This window comes from Rhamphochromis longiceps, linkage group LG1 (genome assembly GCF_057381845.1).
Source record: "Rhamphochromis longiceps isolate RC_006_pf linkage group LG1, R_longiceps_female_GT1.1, whole genome shotgun sequence".
NCBI lineage: Eukaryota > Metazoa > Chordata > Actinopteri > Cichliformes > Cichlidae > Rhamphochromis > Rhamphochromis longiceps.
The window spans coordinates 4,641,902-4,663,172 of NC_140557.1; the positions used below are offsets into that span (position 1 = coordinate 4,641,902).

Here is a 21,271-nt window from a genome sequence, read left to right on the forward strand (position 1 = left end):
ACTAATTTGAACCTATTAGTGTTTCCACAAAAGAATGCATTTTTCTCTTTGATACGTAGGTGTTTTAAATCTGTGCATCAAAAAATAATTAATAATGCTCTTGTGTTATACAGTGAATATGATAGAGTGCTGTAATTAAAAAATAAATTATCTGTACATAAGAAAGTAATCACAAGGCAGTTTTTTCCCCTACAAATTCTGTTTTCCTCCTTCAATTCAAAAGATCCTTGTCACTGTAAAGTTTTTTTTTTGTGCACTTAAACAGAATTTGATGTTTGTGCCAGGGAAGATAATGACAACACTGACATCAAGGAAGACGGAGTCATCAGTACCACTTACTCAATTTTCCACTTTATATGTCAATTTAATCCATTTCATAGCATAAAATGACTGTTCAGTTTCATTAGAATAAAGTGGAAAAATAGAAAGTACTTCAATAATCAGTTATATGTGGCTTCCAACCAAGATTCAAACAATTTGTCCTGTAAAGTGCCATTCAGCGGCACATTTTTTTTATATTAAGCAAGCTCTTATAAATACAGATGTGTATGTGTGTGTGCACAGGACTTAATGTGAGCCGACAGGCTAAAAACAAACTATATGAATAAAACATGGAAAACAGTCTTTTCATCTTCACTCTGCTTTTCTAACGCTCATTACTTTGGCCGCAGTCTCCTTCTGCAGCTTCATTCTCCCTCTCCTACTTTACCCTATATCGCTTTGTTTGTCCCCCCACCCCCTTTTTTTCAACACAACTCTGTTCGGTCACACTGGACCCAAAGGTACAACCTTGAAACCTTGGCAAGCTGAAAAATAAAACTGTCATTGCAAAGTTTTCACCATAAAACAATAAGACAGGAAAGGTAGATTGTTAGGTGTTATTTGGCCAAATCTGATTAATTATGGAACTACCCCCTGTAATTTTAAGTTCATTGAACATTTTTTAAAGATGAAACATTGTGACTATCTTGAAATACAGACAAACTAAGTAAATGACGTGAAATTTAGTTGTTCATATTAATATTTTAAAAGCACTTATTTTTAAAAAGCACTTAGAGAACACATCCTGCTTCCAAGGTTGCACAATTCTCTAAATTTATTTTATTAATGGAAGATGTTTAGCTTTTGATATGTTCTGCAGTAAAATACAGAATAAAACGATGTGGAGTTTTGCTGATAGCTATCATTAGGGCTTCGTTTATACACTACTGGTCAAAAGTTTGAGAACCCCCCAATTTTCCCCGTTATTTATTGCAATTTAAGTCGTTTGACTCCAATGAATAGCTTGAAATGGTACAAAGGTAAGTGCTGAACTGCCAGAGGATAAAAAAAGGCAAGGTTACCCAAAACTGAAAAATAATGTACATTTCAGAATCATACAAATAAGACTTTTTTTTCAGGGAACACAAAATGGATTGACAATTTACAGCTGTTCTGGAGTGGTTGACCAAGGTTGAGGTTGATCAAGCCTAGGAAAGTGGTGCTACTCACAAAATGGGGCAAACTCTGACTGAAAGAAGTAGAGGACAAGTTTCTGAGAGTTAACAGCTTGTGTTATAGGTGGCTCACAGGACAACAGCTTCAAGCACAGCTTAATAGTCGTCTCAGTAAGAAAGTCTCCATTTCAAGTGTGAAGGGAAGGCTTCGAGCTGCAGGTTTGACAGGATGAGTTGCAGCAAGGAAGCTATTGCTAAGACGTCATAATAAGACAAAGAGGCTTGCCTGAGCCATGAAACACCACCACTACTGAAGACTGGAAGAAGGTATTATGGACTGATGAATCAAAATTGAAATCTTCGGTTCATCACGCAGATTATTTGTACGCCATCAAGTAGGCGAAAGGATGGTTCCACGATGTGTGGCATCAACTGTCAGACATGGAGGAGGAAGTGTGATGGTCTGGGTCTGTTTTGCTGGATCCAGGATCAGCGACTTGTACAGAGTGAGAAGCACCCTGAACCAAAACTGCCACCACAGCATTATGCAGCAAGACAAGACAAAAGACACGCTGTGGAAGAGAGCCAGAGATTATTAGTAACTAAGAATTGAATGCAAAGTAGTGAATAAACACATTGTGGGTGAAAAAGGTAACTGAAGAAGAAACACTGAGTGCATTCTGGGATTCCCCCAGCAGCCTAGTGTCATGGTCCGGGGTGTGTGGCTGGAATTTTCCATCAGGCTCCTGAGTTTACCTGGTATCCGTCCGTGGGCAGGGCAACCACCTCCTCCAGTTCCTCACACCTGGGAGGAAAATCACCAGAGTGATTTAAGCCTCAAATATGTTTATTCACCACCAGTTCGTCATCAACCCATATTGGTAGCAGGCTCTCTTTGTGATTTATCTTGCTAACATTACTTTCTTGTGCTACAGTTCCTGGACTCACCTTGTCTCAAACCTCTGGCTTATGTTCCTCTCTTGGTCTCAGGATACCAAACCACCATTTTGGAAATCACCATGTGCCTCACCTGCCTGTCCCCCTGCCATCACACTCCATCAGGAACCGCTGGATCTCAGGTCAGCCACAGAGTTCCACACCGCTCAGCTCACCCCGGATTCACCTCACCCTTATCTTATCGCTCTTTTTGGCCTGTGGTAAATGGCCTATATTTGTATAGCGCTTTACAAGTCCCTAAGGACCCCAAAGAGCTGCCCACCTGCTACAGCCACTCTATGCTGCCTTAAAAGGTAAAACAGCCAAAGATCCTGTTGACTGGCTGCCGGAACGCATCCAGGCGTTTTCCACAGCCTAGTCTGCGCTGGCTGGCGCCGCCCTGCTGGCCCACCCGTTTCCGTAGGCGCACCGACGCATTTGACGTGGCAGTGGGTGCCGTGTTGGAACAGCGGGTTTCAAGTGTCTGGTAACCGCTTGCCTTTTTCAGTCATACGCTCCGGGATGCCGAATGCAAGTACACTGTTTTCGACAGGGAGTTGCTGGCCCGTACCTCATGACACAACATTTTCGTTTTTTCCTCGAGGGTCGCAACTTCACTGCGTACGTTGACCATAAACCTTTGCCATGTCCAAGGTCTCTGACCCATGGAGCGCACGCCAGCAGCGCCAGTTGGTGGCCATTTCGGAGTTTACCACAGACATTCAGCATGTGGATGGTAAGTCCAATCACGTGATAGACGTCGCTGACTGTCTATCACGGGTGTTGGTTTCTGCAGCGTATGTTGGCGTCGACTACGCTGCCATGGCCGCTGAGCAACGTGCTGACCCGGACATCCTTGCCCTTCAGTCAATGAAAACGGGCCTCATGCTGGAGGACACCCCCACTGGGACGGCGGTCCAATGGAGGACACCCCCATTGGGACAGCGGTCCACGCCTGCATTGCGACGTTTCCACTGGCCGCCCCGGCCGTTCATGTGGACCTGGTTGGTCCATTGCCACAGTCACAGGGTTTCACGCACCTTTTGACTGTGGTAGACCGCATGACCAGGTGGCCGGAGGCGGTACCCCTGGCGTCCACAACAGCGGTGACGGTGGCCAGAGCATTTTTGTCAACGTGGGTTTCGCGTTTCGGTTCCCCTGCTGACATTACCTCGGACAGGGCCCACCAGTTTGTTTCTGAGCTTTGGTCTGCCATGACTGACGGCCTGGGGGTCAAGGTCCACCGCACCACAGCATACCATCACAGCAAGCTAACAGGATGTGCGAGCAGTTTCACCGGTCACTCAAGGCCGTGCTCCGGGCTTCCTTAACAGGTGATAACTTGGTCGACCGTCTTCCATGGGTTTTGCTGGGATTGCGTAGCGTGGTTAAAGAAGACCTCGGGGTTTCCCCGGCTGAACTGGTCCCCGGCTGAACTAGTCCTCGGCCAGCCCCCCGTGTTTCGATACCTCTGTGCTGCCTTTTCGCCCCCCAAGGGACTCATTTTCTGTTCCTGGCCCTGTTCACCACTGCCTGCCTGACACTTTTGTTCCGAGGTCGTTGGACTCTGCTCATTTTGTTTTCGTCAGGCACGATGCCCATAGGACTTCACTGCGTCCACCATATGACGGGCCGTACAGGGTTCTTAAACCGGGAAAATTTGTTTTGTCACAGCAGGAAGTGGACAGTGCAAAAGTTATGACGCAAAAATTAGAATACAATAAGAATAAATACAGTACACAGCTGTACAGAATAGAATAAAATAATATACTATATACAGTAGAATAAAATAGAATAAAAATATACAATAAGATAAAAATAGAATACGAATGCTATATACAACTGAGTAAAAATACAACGATGCCAGAAAAGATTATTGCACTTAGTGTTATTGCACATGTGTGGATGTGTGTGTTTGTTCAGTTAAAGTCTTTGTTGTGGAGTCTGACAGCAGTGGGGAGGAAAGACCTGCGAAATCTCTCCGTCCCACACCGTGGGTGCCGCAGTCTCCCACTGAAGGAGCTGCTCAGTGCTGTCACAGTCTGCTGCATGGGGTGGGAGACGTTGTCCAACAGGGATGACAGCTTAGCCGCCATTCTCCTGTCACTCACCACCTCCACTGGGTCCAGAGGGCATCCTAGAACAGAGCTGGCCCTTCGGATCACCCTGTTCAGTCTCTTCCTGTCCCCAGCAGAGATGCTGCCGCCCCAGCAGACCACACCATAAAAGATAGCAGAAGCCACCACAGAGTCATAGAAGGTCTTCAGGAGTGGGCCCTCCACCCCAAACGACCTGAGTCTCCGCAGCAGGTACAGCCTGCTCTGCCCTTTCCTGTAGAGGGCGTCTGAGTTATGAGTCCAGTCCAGTTTATTGTTCAGATGAACACCAAGGTACCTGTAGCTGTCCACAGCCTCAATGTCCATACCTTGGATGTTCAGTGGTTGCAGTGGAGAATGCTTGTGCCTGCGGAAGTCTACCACCAGCTCCTTGGTTTTACTGGCGTTGATCTGGAGGTAGTTCAGCTGGCACCAGTCCACAAAGTCTTGAGTCAGTCCTCTGTACTCCTTGTCGTCCCCATCAGTGATGAGGCCGACTATTGCAGAGTCATCAGAGAACTTCTGCAGGAAGCACTGGGTGGAATTGTGGGAGAAGTCTGCAGTGTAGATGGTGAAGAGGAACGGAGCCAGAACCGTTCCCTGTGGGGCCCCCGTACTGCAGACGACCCTGTCCGACACACAGCCCTGAGTCCTCACATACTGTGGTCGGTCGGTGAGGTAGTCCAAAATCCAGGTAGTGAGGTGATGGTCCACTCCAGAGTTCTCCAGCTTGTCCTTCAGAACCGAGGGAAGAATAGTGTTGAAGGCACTGGAGAAATCAAAGAACATGATTCTCACAGTGCTTCCAGCGGTCTCCAGGTGAGCGAGGGAACGATGTAGGAGGTGAATGACGGCATCATCCGCTCCAATGCCAGGCTGGTAGGCAAACTGAAGTGGGTCCAGTGATGAGCTTGTTAGGCGCCGAAGCTGAGCCAGGACCAACCGCTCCAGGGTCTTCATCAGGTGGGATGTCAGAGCCACCGGCCTGTAGCTGTTGAGGTCCTTGGGGCGTGAAGTCTTTGGCACTGGTACAACACAGGAGGTTTTCCAGAGCTGTGGGACTCTTCCCAACCTCAGGCTCAGGTTGAAGAGGTGCTCCATCACCCCACACAGTTGGTCCGCGCAGGACCTGACGACCCTCGAGCTGATGCCATCTGGGCCCGCTGCCTTCTTGCCATTAATCCTCCTCAGTTCCCTCCTAACCTGGGTGGTTGAGAGAGACAGGCTGGAGCCTTGTGTTGAGTGTGTATTGGATGCTGTTGTTGGGGGTGGGGAGGAGTGAGCAGGGTGAATAGAGGAGGTGTGAAGTGTCTGAGGTGTCAGAGGTGGAACAGCAGCAGTGGGGGTGGGTGAGTCTGCAGCCGATGTTGTAGACTGTCTCATGGTTGAATCAAATCTGTTGAAGAAATGATTCAGTTCATTTGCCCACCTCACATCCCTCCCAGGCAGAGAGTTCTGCTGTTTGTGGCCTGAGATGGTTCTGAGGCCTCTCCAGACTTCACCAACGTTGTTTTGCTGAAGCTGGTTCTCCATCTTCTGCCTGTAGCTGTCCTTCCCATTCCTTATCAGTCCCCTCAACTCTCTCTGCACCCTTTTCAACTCCTCTTTGTCTTTGGATTTGAAGGCCCTCCTCTTCTGCTTGAGGACAGCTTTAATTTCTGGGGTAATCCAAGGTTTGTTGTTGGAGAAACACCGTACAGTCCTGGTAGGTACGGTGTTATCCACACAGAAATTAATATAGTCAGTAATGCATGTAGTAAGGCTGTCGATGTCCTCTCCATGGTCGTCACAGATCACCTCCCACACAGTCGACTCAAAACAGTCCTTAAGAGCCTCCTCGCTCTCCTCTGACCATCTCTGCACTGTGCGGGTGGCTGGTGGCACCCTGCGCACTAAGGGCTCATACACAGGGACAAGGTGCACCAGGTTGTGGTCAGATTTGCCCAGTGGAGGGAGAGGTGATGAACTGTATGCCTCTTCAGCATTGGCATACAGTAAGTCCAGTGTTTTATTGTCTCTGGTTGAGCAGGTCACATACTGGGTGAAGGTGGGCAGTGTGGAGTCCAAAGAGGCATGATTGAAGTCCCCTGATATTATGAGAAGGGCTCTCGGAGATTGTGTTTGCAGTCTGCTGACCACTGAGTGGAGAGTGTCACAGCTCTCTCTTATATAGCTCGTCATATTGCAGCCACAGAAATTATTTTGTCCATGAAACCATAAAGCTGCACTTTCTTTTTGCCTTATAGTCTGATTTGTCATAACTTCTCCGTTTTGTGGTAAGCTTTTATTTGGCTGTCACTTCTTCACCCTGACCTGTCTTATTTGGCTCAGCAGAACTGAAATGCTTTTACACGCGCACTCACATAAGCTCAGCGATTCTCTGCGCGATCAACCTCTCACATGTTTAAGCTTGCTGCGGGAGATTTCACTTGTCATGTTTGCATAGTAAGCTAACGATTAATAAGACGATGTCAGAGGAATTGGTGCACAAATTATCATCACTCACAGATCAGTGCTGTCGCTCTCTATACACAGTTCGCACGATTGCAAAGTGAAAGCAAAAAAACAAGCGCAAATTCAAACGCGACTTCAATATGTCATATATTGACAGTGGCTCACCGATGCCAATGACATAATTACCCAGCTACATTTCTGAAAGAATGCAAAAGCATTGACATATATTTTTCCTACAATAGCCCGACGGGCAGGGAAGAGATAGATTTTGGTAGCCCGACTGAAAAAATCGCTAGCTCCGGGACGTCGGGCTAGCGATATTGCAAGCCCTGTATCTGATTGAGGAATCACTCATCTTTGGAAAAGAGAGTTTATTACAGAGAAATGGCTCTTTCCAAAATAAAAGCTATACTATCCGCTTCTTCTGGGCTATATTCTCAGCAGCATAAGGAGAATCATGTGCTAACAGCTGTCTAAATGACTCGGCTAAAGTTAGTAGCATGCTTGTTGTTTTTGTCTTTGCACTAGGATGATGTCGGTGTAAATGTGCAGTCATATTCGTTGTGTTCCCACTAGTGCTTTCAGGTTAATCTCGTTGAAATGACCTTAACGCCACAACACGGCAAATCTCCGTTAACGAGCTACCGCCGATCGCTCCGTGCATGGGGCTAGACGGCCAACACGTTAACGAGCTAACTGCGCTAACACACTAGTTCACACCAATGTAATTGAGCATTGCATGGCACATCCAACATACTGTTTTACTTTAGTCCATGACTCGCTTACCTTCAGGGTCATACGTCACATGAAAACCAAAATAATTCCAAACGCCAGATCTGAATGAGGGTCAATTTGCCTGTTGCAAGGAGAGCTTAACTTCTGTCTCGCTAGCTTGCCCTGTGCTCTTCCTTCTGACTATGCTGTCTGTGTGGAGCGCTCAGTGGATCTGCGCTCGACAGTGCAGCCTAGGCGGAGTAGTCGAACACAGATTCACTGAGCGCTCCACACAGACAGCATCGTCAGAAGGAAAATTGATAAAATAAATTACAAATGTTGTATTGTTCGATACATATGCGTACCGAACCGAAAGCACTGTATCGAACGGTTCAATATCGATACGAATATCGTTGCACCCCTAATATATATATATATATACACTCAACAAAAATATAAACGCAACACCTTTGTTACTGCTCCCATTCCCCATGGGATGGACGTAGAGACCTAAAATTCATTCCAGATACACAATATAACCATCCCTCCCAAACAGTGGTCACAAATCAGTCCAAATGTGTGGTAGTGGGCACATCTGCCATATTGAGATAATCCATCCCACCTCACAGGTGTGCCACATCAGGATGCTGATCTGACATCATGAGTAGTGCACAGGTGTACCTCAGACTGCCCACAACAAAAGGCCACCCTGGAATGTGCAGTTTTGTCTCACAGCAAAATGCCACAGATGCCACAAGCAATGAGGGAGCGTGCAACTGGCATGCTGACAGCAGGAATGTCAACCAGATCTGTCGCCCGTGCATTGAATGTTCATTTCTCAACCATAAGCCGTCTCCACAGGCGTTTCAGAGAATATGGCAGCACATCCAACCGGCCTCACAACCGCAGACCTCGTGTAACCACACCAGCCCAGGACCTCCACATCCAGCAGGTTCACCTCCAAGATCGTCTGAGACCAGCCACCCAGACAGCTGCTGGAACAATTGGTTTGCACAACCAAACAATTTCTGCAAAAACTGTCAGAAACCGTCTCAGGGACGCTCAACTGCATGCCCGTCGTCCTCATCAGGGTCTTGACCTGACTCCAGCTCGTCGCCGTAACAGACTTGTGTGGGCAAATGCTCACATTCGATGGCGTCTGGCACGTTGGAGAGGTGTGCGCTTCACGGATGAATCATGGTTCACATTGTTCAGGGCAGATGGCAGCTGAGAATGTCCCAGTTCTTGCATGGCCAGCATACTCACCGGACATGTCGCCCATTGAGCATGTTCGGGATGTGCTTGACCGGCGTATACGACAGCGTGTACCAGTTCCCACGAATATCCAACAACCTCGCACAGCCATTGAAGTGGAGTGGACCAACATTCCACAGGCCACAATTGACAATCTGATAGACTCCATGCGACGATGTGTTGCACTGCATGAGGCAAATGGTGGTCACACCAGATACTGACCGGTTCTGGGTCCCCAGACCCCCAATAGCGCAAAAAACTGCACATTCCAGGGTGGCCTTTTGTTGTGGGCAGTCTGAGGTACACCTGTGCACTACTCATGATGTCAGATCAGCATCCTGATGTGGCACACCTGTGAGGTGGGATGGATTATCTCAATATGGCAGATGTGCCCACTACCACACATTTGGACTGATTTGTGACCACTGTTTGGGAGGGATGGTTATATTGTGTATCTGGAATGAATTTTAGGTCTCTACGTCCATCCCATGGCGGAAGGGGCTACATGAATAGGATGAGGGACCTATGGATTCTTCGATACCCAACATCCACAATGACGGCGAAACAACTAGTAGCTCAGTGTTCCAACATTCGAAAGAAGGGACTGCTCTCACAGCTAGAGATTGACGAGGTACAACACAAATGCTACGGCAAGGAGGAGTCAGGACGCCAGGTCAGGGGGGAGATATCATCACCCCCACCCGAGATTGGGTACATAGCCCCAAGTGCGATAGGAGAAGGATCGTTGAGTGCGAGAGGAACTGACCTGAAAAATAGGATCATGGCCAAGCTTGAAACCTGGATCCCGCGTAGCCGGTTACCAAGATTACGTGAAGTTCCCTCAGAAGGTCTGCTAGATGATGTTAATGCAGCACTACGGGCAATACCTACAACCACGATTACCGACACTAACAAGCTGATCTACAATACGGCAACAGTGATCAGTGAGATGCTTGGCTACAAGTTGAACAGCGACAAGGGGCAGTACCCTCCATGGAGAAGGAGGCTAGAGGGCAAGATCAAAGTAGCACGGAGGGAGGTTAGCCAACTAACGGAGTTGCAGAAAGGTGCGACAAATAAGGTGCCTAAGAAATACAGCAAGCTGTCCATACCTGAGGCCTTGGAAACTGCCAAGCAAAGACTCACAGCCTTGGCCAGCCGCTTGAGGAGGTACACCAGAGAGATAGAAGGCAGGAGAATAAACCAGCTGTTCTCCACAGAACCAGCAAAGGTGTACTCTCAGTGGCAAGGGAACAATAAGAGAACAGCACCACCAAGGCTGGAGACGGAGCAATACTGGAAGAGCATATGGGAGAAGGATGCAACCCATAACGGCAATGCTCAGTGGCTAGAGGATCTGAGGGCTGACCACAGCGACCTCCCTGAACAGGGTCCAGTAACCATCACAGTGGCAGATATCCAAGAAAGGGTCTCCAGTATGAAGAGTTGGACAGCACCAGGGCCCGACATGGTTCACGCCTACTGGCTGAAGAAGCTGACTGCACTCCACGAGCGTCTGGCAGCACAAATGAACCAGCTGCTAGTTAACGAGAGACACCCGGAATGGCTAACTGAAGGCCGGACGGTCCTGATCCCCAAGGACCCCAAGAAGGGACCGGTCCCCTCCAACTACCGACCAATAACCTGCCTCAGTACTACATGGAAGCTCCTGTCAGGCATCATATCGGCTAAGATGAACAGGCACATGGGTCAATACATGAGCGGGACACAGAAAGGAATTGGCAAGAATACCAGAGGCGCAAAACACCAGCTACTGGTAGACAGAACAATCAGCCGAGACTGCAAGACCAGACTGACCAACCTGTGCACTGCCTGGATTGATTACAAGAAGGCCTATGACTCAATGCCCCACAGCTGGATACTGGAATGCCTAGAATTGTACAAGATCAATGGGACCCTAAGAGCCTTCATCAGGAACTCAATGGGGATGTGGCGTACAACACTAGAGGCCAACTCCAAGCCCATAGCACAAGTCACCATCAAGTGCGGGATCTACCAAGGAGATGCTCTGTCCCCACTGCTGTTCTGCATAGGCCTGAACCCCCTCAGTGAGATCATTAACAAGACTGGCTACGGATACCGACTACAGAACGGAGCAGTTGTCAGCCACCTCCTGTACATGGATGACATCAAGCTGTACGCCAAGAGTGAACGAGACATCGATTCACTGATCCACACTACCAGGCTATACAGCAATGACATTGGAATGTCGTTCGGACTGGAGAAGTGTAGTCGGATGGTAACAAAGAGAGGGAAGGTAGTCAGGACTGAGGGGATTGAACTACCAGAAGGCAACATTGCAGACATAGAGGACAGTTACAAGTACTTGGGGATCCCACAGGCGAATGGGAACCATGAAGAGGCCGCTAGAAAAGCTGCAACCACCAAGTACCTGCAGAGGGTCAGGCAAGTCCTGAGGAGTCAGCTGAATGGTAAGAACAAGATCCGGGCCATCAACACGTACGCCCTGCCCGTGATCAGGTACCCTGCTGGGATAATAGGCTGGCCAAAGGAGGAGATAGAAGCCACTGACATAAAGACAAGAAAGCTCCTTACCATGCATGGAGGGTTTCACCCCAAATCCAGCACCCTGAGGCTGTACGCTAAGCGGAAGGAAGGGGGCCGGGGACTGGTGAGTGTCAGCACCACAGTCCAGGATGAGACAACGAACATCCAAGAATACATTAGGAAGATGGCCCCAACTGACCGAGTGCTCAGTGAATACCTCAGGCAGCAGAAACCCAAGAAAGAGGAGGGAGACGAAGAACCATCATGGAAGGACAGGCCCCTGCACGGTATGTACCACCGGCAGATAGAGGAGGTGGCTGATATCCAGAAATCCTACCAGTGGCTGGACAAAGCTGGACTGAAAGACAGCACAGAGGCACTAATCATGGCAGCACAAGAACAAGCTCTGAGCACAAGATCCATAGAGGCTGGGGTCTATCACACCAGGCAAGACCCCAGGTGCAGGCTGTGTAAAGATGCCCCAGAGACAATCCAGCACATAACAGCAGGGTGCAAGATGCTAGCAGGCAAGGCATACATGGAACGCCATAACCAAGTGGCCGGCATAGTGTACAGGAACATCTGTGCCGAGTATAACCTGGAAGTCCCGAGGTCAAAATGGGAGATGCCCCCAAGGGTGGTGGAGAATGACCGAGCTAAGATCCTGTGGGACTTCCAGATACAGACGGACAAAATGGTGGTGGCTAACCAACCGGACATAGTGGTGGTAGACAAACAGAAGAAGACGGCCGTAGTGATCGATGTAGCGGTTCCGAATGACAGCAATATCAGGAAGAAGGAACACGAGAAGCTGGAGAAATACCAAGGGCTCAGAGAAGAGCTCGAGAGGATGTGGAGGGTGAAGGTAACGGTGGTCCCCGTGGTAATCGGAGCACTAGGTGCGGTGACTCCCAAGCTAGGCGAGTGGCTCCAGCAGATCCCAGGAACAACATCGGAGATCTCTGTCCAGAAGAGCGCAGTCCTGGGAACAGCTAAGATACTGCGCAGGACCCTCAAGCTCCCAGGCCTCTGGTAGAGGACCCGAGCTTGAAGGATAAACCGCCCGCAGGGGCGTGCTGGGTGTTTTTTTTATATATATATATATATATATATATAAATTTTTTTTTTTTTTTGAAGTTTATAAATGTGTGTGTCTGCATTTGTGTGTATGGGTGTGTATAAGTGAGAGCCAGAGATGGAGAGAGAGATAAATTATTTAGCTGAATCAATGCTCATTGGGAGAGAAGCAGCAGGTTTCAGGGCATCAGGGGTGGGGGTTAGAAAACCCAGATATATCAAAGACATGGCTACAGAACTGGCTTTCTCTGCACTGATAATCTGTTCAACAACAACAGATTAAAAGCTGCAAAAGTTTCTTACTTGCAGATGCATGATTTTTCAAGCTATTTGCTAAAAAAATATATCTTGTCTTCATATGCATGAAGATCTATGCCACTCAATCAACTGTCATGTCTTTAACACATGGTGCAAAGGCTTAACTTGAATTTAATAACTTGCTTTAGTTTCTAAAAGGTGTAAAAATATGAATTTATTATAGTTTATTTAGAAAACACAATGCACAATGCATGTATTTGTCCTGTAGTGTCTGTGCAGAAGCAGTTGTAATAAAACCAAAACCACAAGCTTTGAAAATAAAATACTTTAAAATGTCCCAGCATATGATTTACATGTATAAAAGTTTGCAGTATTGTGATGTGAGAAGTTCAGCAAGTCTCTGGTGTGGCATACCTACCATTAACACCTTTCTCTTGACTGAACCAAAAAGTGAATATGTGAACAATATTTCCGCATGTTTTCAAAAGCAATAAGTGGTCAATACACGAAATTCAGAGATATGCTTGAAAACGCTGAAATAGGTAAACACAGTGATGTACCTGTTTTTAGGTTTACTGTATATATTGATGAGTTAATTTGTGTGCATTTGAGTATGAAAACCTGTTTTGCAGATGCATTTGTGAGTTTGAAGACATAAGAATTTTTAAAAATACTGTCAATGATAAGGGTTTTCAGTAGGGTTAATGGGGAACAATACCAGTTGGACACATCTCGTCATTTAAGTATGTTTCATAAATCTGATGTCATCAAATCTATAAAACATAATACAATAATGTAGTTTGTGTTTTACCTTCACATAGCCACTGCTTGATTCTTTGCAATTCCTTTTCAATACTTACTTTACGGTGGCTAAATTTACAGCTGCACAATTTAAATAGCAATTTAGTAGTATTAGTTTGCTCACTACACTTAAATTATAGCCTAAAACATTCCTGTTTATACTTTAAATATCTCCCTTCCATATTTGAGTTAATGTTGCTATAGCTACTGGTGGCTCATAGTAAACATTTAGGTTTGTTGGTATCGTTAATTAGTTTCAACTGATTTTTTTGACCCTGGCTGTGTCCACATTTTGGTTCACATTGTTTGATTACTGACTTATACACATTTGACTAATTTACATTTTACTCTGTCTTTTGCATTACCTGTCTTCAGCTCCAGCCATTCTTGGTTACAGAAAAAGGAAAGCTTAGAGTGGAACTAAGCCATCTGCTGTGATAGCCTGGAGGTAGGGCATCGTTGTATTTTGCTTTATTTTCATTTCGATTTCTAGTATATACACACTGGTAGTATATACGTTGAACTCTCACTTATTTTGTCTGGTAAGTTTGGCAAGTGAAGTACTTGTTTCGACAAACAGTATTTTTGAATAAAGTTATGTTTATGCCGCTGCTCCTCCACATCGAAAGGAGCCAGCTGAGATGGTTCGGGCATCTGACAAGGATGCCTCCTGGGCGCCTCCTGGGTGAGGTGTTCCGGGCATGTCCCACCGGGAGAAAGCCCTGGGGCAGACCCAGGACACGCTGGAGAGATTATATCCCTTGGCTGGCCTGGGAACGCCTTGGTGTTCCCCCGGATAAGCTGGAGGAGGTGGCTGGGGAGAGGGAGGTCTGGGCTTCTCTGCTTAGGCTGCTGCCCCTGCAACCTGGCCCCGGATAAAGCAGAAGAAGATGGATGGATGGATGGATGGATGGATGGAAGGATGGTTATGTTTACTTGACATCTTCCGTTTATTATTTAGGGTAAAATAAAACACTTGTTGGACAGTACACAATTGTTTGTTCTTTTGTGACTATCTGGTTCCTTACATATCTAGCATGCTTTCTCGGTATGCAAGGAAGCCTTTACAGCTAGCAGGCTTTTCAACAAGTTAATTCTTTGTGAGATGAGAAGCCAAGCAACAATTCAGTTCAAGTACCCGACAAATCAACGGTTCTGATAAAACAGCATCATTCAAACCTCTGTGTTTAAATTTCAGCAAAAGACTTACAGCTAAGATTATTAGAACAAGAATAATTTTGATAAAGAAACGCAAGTAAATCTACCTATGGGCATTCGACCAGTAGAAATCTGCACTTTAAACTAATAAATTCAAAAGTGATACTTTTCATTCTTACCCTTGTGTTTTTGCAAGATGAACAGATAGTGAACAGATAGTATCTGTTGTGTGGAGGAGTAGGATGTGTTATACTGCGGGGGTGCTTTGCTGGTAAAGCTATTTTTTTTATTCAGACTTTAGCAGTATCACACTATCCCATCTTGTTTGTATTTAGTGGAAGAATAATTTGTTCATAAACAGGAAAATACCACACATACAGCTTATGTAAAAACTATCCGACTGAGGAGGAGAGCAATGGAGACCATCAGATGTCTGGCCTCAACAATCCTCTAGCTGACGATAGCTTTAACGATAAAAAGTTGCTTTCAAGATGTGGACCATATCATCACAGTCATTATATTCAAGACAGTGATCATCAAACAGAAACATGTGAGTGAACAGTTTGTGAGTGAGTGGGGTCAAGTTAGAAAACTTGAAGGTGATCTGTTTGTGATAACACCACTTTGACTGATAAACTGATGACAATCAAAAATCCGTTGCAGTCTCTTGCCAATCTGTTGCCATCTATATAAACAGAAACTCAAACTGAGTACTCATCTTTAGCGCATACTTGTAGAACTGAAAGAGAAAGTCCTCCATGAATGGGGACATAAGTGCTGTAAAATAACAAGTTAATAGCAAAATGAAATAGGCACTCAACATCCTTGCTTTTATATCGGAATATACAAGAATACAACTTGTTAAAACCCCTATTTCAAAGAGACCATGATTGTTTGGTGACAGTTTGTCTTCCACCAGGTAACCTGTGCAATTAGAAGTGATCAATAGAAAGTAGTGTCATCATATCTTTACTTCAGTGTGACTGAGCCAAAGTGAATGAAGAATCAACCTGTAATCAAAGCAAAAGGTCCCTACGTAAGAGTCACCTTCGAGGTGGAATGTAATCAAGCATTGCTGGCAACAGTTGAAGAATTATAGTCACAAATATATCCAGGTGCACTGGCTCACAGGAGAGCTCCTGGATGAGATAAGACACACCTGCACAACACACAGACCTGTTAGAGCCGTAATGATTTTCAACATCCTCATATTAAATCTTTGGGTTTGCAAGTTATTTACAACTTGACTTATGAATTTCTCATTTATTTCAACAAGTTAATTGATAGCATCTAATGCTTTGGTTAGTTCTTGAGTCACCATCTGCTGAGCCAGTGTTGTATATAGTAATCGTGCCTATTGGTGTATTTTAGTAATCTATAATAACAAGATCCGATTAACATGATTAAGACAAATGGCAGTAGTCGCATCAGTAGTAGTGGGTGGATCAATCTAAATATCGATAGTATCGATACTGTACGTTGTTTTTTTTCCTGTAAGTTCAGTGCATTGCTTCTGTTCTTTAGAAAGTAGACATGTCTGTACAAACTCCTCTCCTCTGACAAAGGCACACTTTGCTCCGCCCACATCCTCCCAGCTCTGCTGTGTTTAGTTGTCCTGCAGTCACATGACTCAGCAACCCTGAGCAGTGACATGCTGGAGTGAGTGAGAAAGGGCACAGGTGTAAAAGTACTTTATACCTGTGCCCTTTGAAATAAATCTTTTACTTTGGCAACATCACCAACTTGTATAAAGACATGATCTTTGTATGAAAAAGAAATGAAGAGATGAGGAAGTACTCATTAGGCATTAGTCATTAGACAGACCCAGACTCTAATCACACAGAGAGAGCCCAATCACAGTTCTTTCTGAATGACAAAGAATAACCAGTTACCTCATATAGCGGTAAAATGAATGTTTAGTCATGACTAATATCGATTAAGCAGCATTACGTAAGGTTAAAGTGTTTTTGGTGATCATAGTCTCTACTTTCACTTATTTACTATAGGCTATATTCATTCAGATAATATATTCAACCCACAGAATTGTAAGAAATACATTTTTTTATTGGAAATGAGAAAAAAATATACCTCAAGCTATGTCTGAATATGATGACCTTTTTGTGTTGACTGTCATGTCAATTTATGTAGCAGAACACAACTGACCGAGAGTTTAAAGAATGACACATTAACATTACAGGTCTCAAAAAAACAAAAAAAACAAAAACCTAGTAAGCTAGCTGAAAGGTGTGTTTTATTTTGGAGAGTAAAAAGCACTGTGATTTAGTCTTTAATCAAATGTGTTCAAATTTGGCAAATTGGTGATGATTCGTCTCATAAATCACACACGCACACACACCAATCTCCCCCACATAAGCTGCTGTTATAATCTGAAAGTATTAGTATTGGTATCAGCACTACTGGCCATGCATTTACTTGCTATCGGATCAATACAGAAGATCACACACCATTGCACCTCAGATTCAAGATTCAAGGTTCTTTATTCATCACATGCATAGTTATACAAGTACCGTATAACACACAGTGAAATGTAACCTGACACCTTCCTCGACTTGTGCAAAAGGGCGGGAGAGAGGAAGAACATTATATATTATATACATTAGGTGAGAACTCAGATCAATGATTCTTTGGTAATGTGAACAGGTTAAAGACTTTAACTATTCGCTGTCTGTAAAGGATTGCAGTGTGTACAAACTGAGCATTTTATTTATGATTATCTTATTTGTTTAATCAGATTTTAGCTCGGACTGTTCATAAAAATAGTTGATACAGTTTTCAACATCCTCTCACTCCTAACCCATCCGCCGCCCCTCCCTGTGCCTGGCTCTGCTGGAGGTTTCTTCCTGTTAAAAAGGAGTTTCTTTTTCCTACTGTCACTAAGCGCTTACTGAAGGTGGTGCATGTCTACAAGTAGGGCTGGGCTATATCATACCGTTCACGGTAATACCGGTGTAATGTTGGGCAACGATAAGAAAATGAAATATTGCGATAGAATATGGGTAAAACACGCATGCGCAGGGCCTTTGTTTTCATACGCACATGGCGGAAAAAGCATGGCGGCGACGCAGTATGAGAAGAGCGAAAGTGGATCGTTGAATGAAACGGATGAACCAGAATTGGTTTGTAAAATTGCTGCAACTTCACTGGTGTGGAACTGGCTTGGCTTTCATCCGTCAGACACACAACAAAGCACTATTTTTGGTAGCGCATGCTAGCGGGCCGTCGTTATTACCGTGTTGTTTGGAAAATACGGCACACTTAAAATCAATCCTTTGATTTTTCTGAAAAGCGACAGTGCCCCTTATAATCCCGCGTGCCTTATGTATGAATTCTGGTTGTGTTTACTGACCTCGAAAGGATTTTATGTACACGGCGCTCGGAAATCTGTCAAATGTTTTAGTACGACTTTGCTAAGCTACGAAGCCGCACCGCTTGATGGATTGTCGGAGCATTACGGCTATCGTAGGCAGGAGCCTCGCGGAGTGATACGTACTGTGCTTCAACATAATATTACCGTGTTGTGTGTGTATAACCTCTTTTTAAGTTTTGTGGATATTATACATGGTTATGCTGAGGATATGTCGGCCAATTTCCACTGGAAATGCCTTTTGGTTAAACTGTCAGCAAGGAATTTGCATTTGCACTGTTAAATTTTTATATAACTTTAATGCACTTTAAAAAGCTGCTTGTTTAAGTGAAAATACATTGAGGTTTTGGGTTTTTTGGCACTAATAAAGCTGAGGAGTTGTAAAGTATTTTGTCAAGTGTCAATTATATCGTCAGTTATATCGTTATTGCAAATTTTCAAATCTATATCGTGATAAATATTTTTGGTCATATCGCCCTGCTCCATCTACAAGTAATCTGTATCTTGTCTAATCATTTTCAAAACTTTACACACATATACAACAAGTGAAAGATGATTTTCTAACTCTAGTGATGAACAAAATCAATCACTTAATACAAAAATATGAAGCCAAGCCTTGTTCTTTATCCCCTTTGTTTGTTGTTCATATGTATGTGGAAAATATACAGTGAGGATCAGTTGAAATGAGGCGTTTCAATGTATGGAAAGCAAAGCAGGAGTCTCATTTCAAGAGTATTTGAAAAGGGATCAGCGCAAAAGCTATTTCTCAGATTGATAATCGCTCCAAAGAGTGTCTGCAGCTTTCCAGGATATGCAGGCAAAACAAATAATTTGAGAGAAAATAAAACCAGTATTCATGAGCCTGTGGCACGTACAGGCAAACAGGGAGACTGACACCTGTCTTTTAATAACAGAACTAGATGGAAACAGGGGGAGGAAAGCCAGAGCAGTGGAGTGGAAAAACACACATACCTAAAATGTAATCTCATGGTTTTTCATTTTGTTTTGTTTCCTGAAGATAAATTAAAAGGAAGACTAAAGATGTATTTTCAGCATTGTTACCTGAGTCACTTAGTGTCTGGAGACTCAAAAACCCCATTTCAATTAAAAGGGACATATTTGTACTTTCAGTCATGTTTTTTTCTTTCTTTGCTGTTGCCTTCAATGATTCTATTTCTGTTTTATTATATAACAGTAGTGACGTAATGAATGGGAATGATGGGGGTCATTGTTTTCTTTTCTTTCTTCGGAATATGGTACATCAGACAGGCAGAAGGCCAGCCTGTTTTTGAGACAGATTTATTTAAATTGATAGCCAAGAGATGCGCTGACATTATAACCTTGTGTGGATCTGTCTGGAAATGAAATGAAATTGGAAAACAAATGAATGCATTTCAGTATCAGCACCTCTTCTGGGCATGACGTGGCTGTTCTTTGAATGATAACAGCTTCATGTTGGCGTGCTATCACAGTGGCACTGGAAACCGGTGCTGTGTCCAGATATCCTGACCTGGATGCCAGCGCTCATGCCCAGACTTTTGGAAGGAGCCACAATGCTTGGAGAAAGGGGAAAGACATGGACGAGATGGATAGGTCACAAGTTCCACCCTGTTGTGTGTGTAACAGAAGAATTTGTCTGACTGACGTACCTGCCCTGTTACCACTATTTCAAAATGAATGTGATAGTTTTATTTCTCCAGAAAGACTTACTCTAAACTTAAAGGGTTGACATGGAAATTAATCAGGAACACTCAAGCCTTCACAGTAACTACTTTTGTGCTGCCTTTAAGCAAACTGCTGAACTCCCCTGACCGCTCCAGTGGAGCTGCTCAGTGGTCGACAGTAGAAGACTATGATTGTACTGAACAGCTGGGCACTGCCAAAGAACTTCTTATTCAGCCTTCTTTATAAAGCTTGAAAATAGCTGGCATTTCTACCCTGCTGTATGTAATTTTGTGTTAACTGCAGCCCACACTGCAAAACCAGCCTCTATTAATTGGTTAATGCAGTCTGGTTTTGCAGGTAAATGTCATTGTGCATTACAGAGTGCATACTGGGCTATTTGTTGTTGAAAAAATACCCTCAGAACATCACTTGTAACATAGCTAAAATATATAATCTGGACTGCTAATGTGTCATACATTAATTACACCTAGAACCGATACGCAATTAGCAACTTCTTGAACTTCTACGCCTCTTTTGAGAGGAGAGTTGAAGATTTCACAGCGAATGTGCCTTAATGTGATTGTAGTTCTCTGACTAGTCAATGCCCAATAGTGTGAGAAAAGCCTGGTATTTAATTAAACAATCAGGATGTATGTACCTAGAAACAAATCACTGGTCCCCACAGTTCCTGTGTTTTTTCTTTAAAGATTTTCACAGAGCTGTTCCACAAAATTTTGCTTGCACATTTCATTGAGAGTTTATTTCATCTCTGCCATTTTAACTTGTACTATCCATACAACAGCCTACATAAAAGAGGTTGTAAAATAGATGCCGTTTTGTGCTAGTAACACATAGCAGCTAAAATTGCCTGTACAACTGTGCAATCAAAGACACGAGCATAACTCTCATGATTAAGTTAACAAACACTAAGTCCTGCAGGAGTGGCCTTCACCAGGCACAATGCAAATTGGATTTCAGAAAGATTATCTCAATAACAAACTAATTAGCCAGTAGTTAAGTGCTTTTGTTTTTCCTTTTTCATGAAATTCCTCTTCCTTGATTTTGTGCCACAGAAGTCTCAGCAGCCCTCAGGCTATGTAGTAAAAAGTTTTTAAATTTGGGACACTTACTGGGAACAGTTCCTGAATCATTATCAGTTTAATGTCTGTGCCTGCAGCACTCTAGCACTACCAGGGAGGTGAAGTTGAATCCATGTTTGTGGATATAAGCTGTGGATCATTGGAATCAAGTTCAAAGTATCATGAACCTTTTGCTTTTAACTGAAACTGGCTTTATATCATGGTAACAAAGAGCTGATGGAAACATCACCCACTGGCTATAGTTCTGAATATTGCAGCCATAAAACAGGAGGAGTGGGGGGATCGCTGTTGTATGTAGAGAAAAAAAACATTAATTATAAATCTTTGGCGTTTGATAGTTATTCAAGTTTTGAATTATTAAGTTTAGTAATTAAGATAAGATAAGATAAGATAAGATAGAACTTTATT

At 44.3% G+C, this 21,271-nt stretch overlaps 1 pseudogene; it reads left to right on the plus strand.

Annotated features, from left to right (window-relative positions):
• Positions 1-1,854: 1,854 nt before the first annotated feature.
• Positions 1,855-20,009, plus strand: LOC146678146 (uncharacterized; annotated as a pseudogene).
• Positions 20,010-21,271: the final 1,262 nt, after the last annotated feature.